Below are 6,342 nucleotides of genomic sequence, written 5' to 3'. Positions count from 1 at the left end.
AGCTCAAAGGCTGGCAACTTAGGCTACTTCCTCGTGAAGGTACTTCCTGGGAGCTTCACCCAACAGTGGCTGAAGAAAGCCTGAAGAAACTGTGGTTTCCAAGAAATTCTTTAGCAACCCTTCAGGTTTTGTCTCCACCGAATATGGGGGGAAAAAAGAACCTAATATTCCTTTAATCCTGAGCTCTGCCGCCCTTGAGCTTACTGCCTGTCTTGTTTACTTAGCTACTTAAGAAATGGCAGCCACTCACTTGGGCATTTAAAGGAGGGAGGAGGAATAGGACCCGAGAAGAATTCTCGATGTCCTGTTGTTTGCTGGAACAGCTTCCGGCTTGCCATATTCATCCATCCAGTTTTAGCCGAGTTCTACTGGGCACCAAGCAGCGGCAGCTGCTGGTGACATTGCCACTGGGAGAAGTTAACCACAGGGTCCCCGAGACACACTGGGTACTCACACCCGAAGTCATCCAGCAGTGAGAACCTAACATCCCCAAGAGTACCTCCTGCCACTTCCAATGAGAAGCCCTGCATGATGTTTCTGCCTTTGCAAAAGGCTGGATCAGACCAGATTAGAAACAGATAAATGCAAGTTTATTGAACATAGCTCTCCCGCAAATCCATGGGTCCCAGAGAAGGGGCCAGAGAGGTTAAGACCCCAGGCTAAGGCAGGGGATTTTATGAACCTTAGGCCATGGATGATGATGAGGCAGTCAGAAGCTGAGACTGTGCACAAGTATGGTCAAAAGCTAGGTCTCTGGGCAGGCACTTGGGTGCCATTCCCTTGTTCAGAGTTTTCTCCGAGCGCTGCCAGGGTTGGGGGAAGTAGGGCAGACAGGGTTTTTCAGTTTGGGCAAGGGGGAGCAGGGACTCCAACTGAACACTGCGCACCGATGTTTCCCCAGTCTGAGAAATGGGCCTACGACAGGATTTGTTTATATTAAATATAAGAGTCCTTGTCTAGCATGCGCGGGGCCGTGGGTTCAATCTCCCTCACCATATGAACCAGACGTGGCGGCACATGCCTGTAATTCCACGCTCTGCAGGTGGAGGCAGCAGGGTCAGACACCTAAGGCCATTCTCTGAGTTTGAGGTCCGTCTCAAAGAACAACCAAGCCATGAACAGAACCAGAAAACCTCCTGGGGTTGTTGCTGCAGTTGAATTAGCTCACACTCCTGAAGTTCACAGAGAACATTCCAAGTGTTCTTATAATTATTGGCAAGCGATTTCCCTACCTGCCTCATCTCTGTCAACACCTCACACCAGAATAAGGCTTGACCTCAAAAGTCTATGTGCTGCAGACTGGATCCCCAAATTATATGTCAATGAGATCTCCGGGCGCAACTTTGGAAGGCAATTGGGGTCCCATGAAGTGAGGTTGAGGTCCCAGGGTAGCTTTAGTGGATTTATTTTATTTTATTTTTTGTTTTTCAAGACAGGGCTTCTCTGTGTGGCTTTGGCTGTCCTAGAACTTGTTCTGTAGACCAGGCTGGCCTCAGAATCACAGAGATCCACCTGCCCCTGCCTCCTGTTTGCAAGGACTAAAGGCGTGTGCCACCACGGCCCGGCCTTTGGTGACTTTAAAAGATGAGAAAGAGAGACCAGCACTGGTTGGTGTGTTCACTCTGCCTCTCTGTTTCTGCCACCACGTCTCAGCACAGCAGAAAGGCCCCAGCCAGAACCAGGCAGAAAGGTAGGTGGATCTTTCTCTGTCCCATCTGCCAGTTCCCAAATCACAACACAGGGACTTTAATTGTGAAAACTCGGCTGACTGCTTAGACTTGTTTCTAACTGGTTCTAACTTAAATTAACTCATATCGTTTCATCTATGATATTTTATGTGGCTCAGTTATCTTTACTTTGTAAAGCCCATTCTGCTTGCTCTGTGTCCCTGGTGTCTCCTCATGACTCCATCCTTCCTCTTCCCAGCGTCCTCTCTGCCCTGAAAATCCTGGTTAGCTACTGGTCATTGGGCTTTTGATTAAGTCAATCACAATGACCTATCTTTACACAGTGTAATCGAATATCTCACAACACAGAGATCAGCCTCGTGCTTGGGGGTTTGACGCTCAGCACCATCAAAAGAAATAACGAGTGAAGGTACTTCCCATCAGGACGGTGTTTCTCCAGTCAGTGCCCTAAACGCCTGGGCCAGGCAGTGAACGACCTCTCAACAGACAGCGTCCTGTGCATGTGAGTTATTAGTGGGACTCCTGACCCGTACTCACCAGCCAGCAGCATCCTCCCTCTCCCAGTTTAACACCCAGATTCGTCCCTCGTGTGTTCTGCAACGGGGAAGCTGTTTCCACAGGCTCCTGCGTTAGAAGGGTGAAGTAACGTCCCCAGCATCTGAGGCAGGAGGATCAGGAGCTGCATCTGAGGCAGGAGGATCAGGAGCTGCAGAGAACCTCATGATAGACCCCTGCGGTTGTTCTCTGATTTCCGTCCACACGCGAAAATGACCAAAAGCATGTGAATGACCAACAGCACCGAAACGGGGACGGAGCTCTGTGTGTGAATTCGCACAAGCGTGACTGAAAACAGACCATCCCCAAAGCTTCCCAGAAGATGAACTCACAAGCAGGTGAGAACGTGGTGATGGCTGTTGTTCCAAAGATCAGAGAAAGGCAAAGGGGGCCTGAGCAACTTACCAGACCAGCTCACAGTGAGTGAGTTAGGCCCACGTTACCAAGCCGGTTTTTCCTAACTGCCCCCCGGACTCTTTAGAAAGAATATGAATTCCACAAAGGCTTGTATACCTACAGGACAGCCCAGTGGCCACACCACCTTCTCTGTGTGAAAACAAAGAGCCATTGCCTCTGCACCAGCCATTTGACCCCCTCCCTACATGACCCGGGTTCTAAGACCAGGACCAACCCCAAGGGGAAGAAGACAGAGTCCCACGGTACTTTTATAATAGCACCTTGGAATCACTCATCAGTTAAGAGCAGTGACTGCTCTTCCAAAAGACCCAGGTTCTAATCCCAGCATCCATTTGGCAGCTACAATGATTAACTCTAGTTCCAGGGAATCTGGCCTCCTCAGGCACTGCATGCATATGGTATACAGTCATGTATGCAGGCAAAACAAGCACATAAAAATAAAAATAAAACACAGATGTTAAACCGAGTGTAGGTATACACCTGTAATTCTGGAACTCAGAAGATGGAGGCAGAAAGAACAGAAATTCAAGGTTCATGCAGCCTGGGCTACATGAAACCATGGCCATAGATAAATAAGACACCAAAACAATACAAAATAGGATGGAATAAAAATAAATACATATTTTTTTCCTGTTGATGCTGTCTTGGGGGCCTCACTGCACAGTGTCAGAAGAAGGGGAAGTCACAGAAGTTTGGCTTTTCATTTTAGGACGGCCCTGTGGGGCGGGGACTGGAGGTGCACAACCTACCTGGTCCAGTAGAATCAAGATAGAGGCACAGGGAGAGACATGGGTGCAGACGCACACGCAGCTTGCACACTCCACATGCACACACACACACACACACACACACACGTCCACACCTCTTGCACACTGTACTGCAGTCGCTCACACTATCCATCACTCCAGCCAAGCTCCCTCCTTCTAGACATAGACAGACTCTGACTTCAAAGGGTGTGACCTGACCTTCTCATCTACAGCGGTGTGAGTGTCCACACAATCACAGGTTTGCACTTCTGAGTAAATCTGATGAATGACTGGGTGGCAGCTGGAGGCTGCAATTCGATGGCTTGGCCCCTCTCTGTGGCTGGCTAAGCTGCCATGCTCCGTGGGCTCCTCGTGTTCAGGGTGCTCCAGGAGGAACTCTGTCTGACAGAGCTAGAGGTTCCACGGATCAGAAAGCTCAGTATGCACTGTAAAAATGAAAACAGGCAGAACAGAGACAAGTTCAGGGAGGCTTGAGGGGAGGTGACAAGGACCAGAGACATCAGCCTGATTGGAGGAGAAGAGGAAGTGAGTTGGGAGGGACCAAGGTGGAAGGACTGTTGGAGCGGCAGTGCTGGTGATGGAGGCAGAGTGGGTGAAGGGCTCTGCAGTTGCTCGAGCACAGAGTTAAGGACAGGGAGCATCAGCAGGAGCGTCTCTGCAGAGCCTACATACTGTCCTGAAATCCAAGAGTAAGCTGCCAGGACTTGGGAAGCAAAGACAGGCAGGTTTCTGTGAGTTCGGGACCAGCCTATCCTACGTAGTGGGTTTCAGGACAACCATGGATGCATAATAAGGCCCTGTCTCAAAACAAAACAAAGAATGAAAGAGCAAAGCCCCCCACCTGCACCATTTCTACTTACTCTTTGGATCTCATCCAAAATCCTAAGTACATGTGTCCTGACCTTTGGATCTCATCCAAAATCCAAAGTACATGTGTCCTGACTCTCCACAGAGAGGCAGACATTGTTTTGATTTCTTTTATTTAACCTTCTGGAGAGGATGTCATGGCTGTCCTATTACATACAGAACAGATAGACCCAAACCAATCTATCTATCTATCTATCTATCTATCTATCTATCTATCTATCTATCTATCTATCTATTCATCCATTTATTATTTATTTATTTATTTGCTTGCTTGTTCATCAAAGTAGGGTCTCAAGTAGTCCAGGCTAGCCTCAAGCTGCTACAGGCCTCGAACTCCTGAACTTCTTGCCTCTACTTCCCCAGTGCTAGCATTACAGGCGTGCCCCCACCACCTCTGGTTTGTACAGTGGTGGCGATCAAACCCAGGGCCTTCTGCATGCTAGGCAGGCATCCTTCCAATTGAGTTTACACCCTAGCCCAGGCCACTCTGATCTGTCCTGGTAACCACGTGTGCAGTGAGTGTGAAAACCAGCCTTACTCACAGTCAGGAGAGGGGGCGGCTCTTGCTGACCCCACTGGAAGGCATTCCCAGCCGACGGCTATGCTCTGAGAAGTTTGCAGCTGACCAGGGGCAAGGCTAAGCATGCTTGCCTGAGCTACACCCCCAGCCTGATTTTGTGTTTAGACAGGGTCTCACTACATAGCCCAGACTAGCTTAGAACTTGGACCAGTCCTCCTGTCTCAACCTCCCAAGTACTGGGATTAGAAGTATGTGACACCATGCACGGCTGAGGTAAGGACCAGTTCCTGGGATTCCATGATCCTCTGGGTAGTGGAGACTCCATACAGCTGTGTTCCTGTACCTAGCTTGTCCAGCTTCCCCCCTTGTTCAATTTATGACTGGTTCCTGCTTCCCTCGTCCTGACACACAGTCTCCGTTGCCTCCTGTCCCAGCTAAGCAGCTCTCTGGGGCTTCTGTCTGGGGATAGCTGTAGTACCCCCGACAATCCTGCCTGTAGTCCACAGTAGGTGTACTCCCAGCAGACTTGGTTGGTTGTCCCCAACAATATCACACACTGCACCGTCTCAAATTTGGAATTGAAAATAATAATTGTATCTTCATTCTCCAGTTGTGGCCCATGCATTTGAAAGCAAGCTGGAGGCGATGTTTGCCTTGGGGTGCCTCACTCTGGAAACTCCCATCGTAGGTCCTTCTGGGACAGTAGTGTTAAGATAACTTGGCAGAAGTCCAAGATGACGGCTGCAAAGCTTCTAATTCCTCTCTAGCAGAGAAAGAGAGGTCATACTTTCCAAAGACAGGCTTCTGCCTGGGCCCCAAGGGAGCCCCCTGCCACCTGCAAATCCCTACAGGGCTGCTACCTAAGAAAGTCAAACTGAAGCATCTGACAGAGCCCAGAACCAGAAAAACTGCTCTCCACTCCGGGTTGGAGCTGCTTCCTGGATCTTGCCACCTGCGCCCCCCCTCCCCTCCCCCAGCCCAGCTGGATCTATAATGCCCTCAGGCAGGGACAGGAATTCTTTACCCCCAGTAAACCTCTGGAAACTATAATTACGGGGGAGGGGTGGTTTCACGGAGTTCTTGGTGCACAGCTGCTCAGGGCTACAAGCCTTGTAAGCAGGGGACCCAGTGACTGGGAACAGGAGACCACCCTTCACTTTAATGTGGGGGGGCCAAGGGGGTGCACGTCCATTGAAGAACCGATGGACAGATTGCAATGCCTGTTTCCATGCCAGCTAGACATCAACGGCTGGGCTTGGCAGCTGGTCACACAGGGCTTGGAGTTACCCGGGAAGCTGCCATGGAAGGGAAGCAACGTGCACCCCTTAAAGTGTGCGTGTTGGGGGCGGGGTTATTTACAGATTTGAAAGATGTTCCTGAGTGGTGCCTGAGGCTCACTGGTGGGGCGCTTGCCTGGCACGCTCAAGGCCTTGGGTTCAGTCCTCAATACTGGGAAGAACAAACGTGTTTGGTGGCTGGCAGCGTTGGCAGACCGCCGCCGGGAAGAGCCAGGCAGCAAACTTGGGCT

General features: G+C 50.3%; 1 non-coding gene across 1 annotated transcript; it reads right to left on the bottom strand.

The window, feature by feature from the left end:
* Positions 1 to 3,326: 3,326 nt before the first annotated feature.
* Positions 3,327 to 3,588, bottom strand: LOC142845323 (small Cajal body-specific RNA 2). Its single transcript, XR_012909882.1, has one exon.
* Between the last annotated feature and the right edge of the window lie 2,754 nt (positions 3,589 to 6,342).

This window comes from Microtus pennsylvanicus, chromosome 2, assembly GCF_037038515.1.
Source record: "Microtus pennsylvanicus isolate mMicPen1 chromosome 2, mMicPen1.hap1, whole genome shotgun sequence".
NCBI lineage: Eukaryota > Metazoa > Chordata > Mammalia > Rodentia > Cricetidae > Microtus > Microtus pennsylvanicus.
The sequence above is the reverse complement of the archived record's forward strand: the minus strand, read 5'-3'. Positions and strand labels throughout refer to the sequence as shown.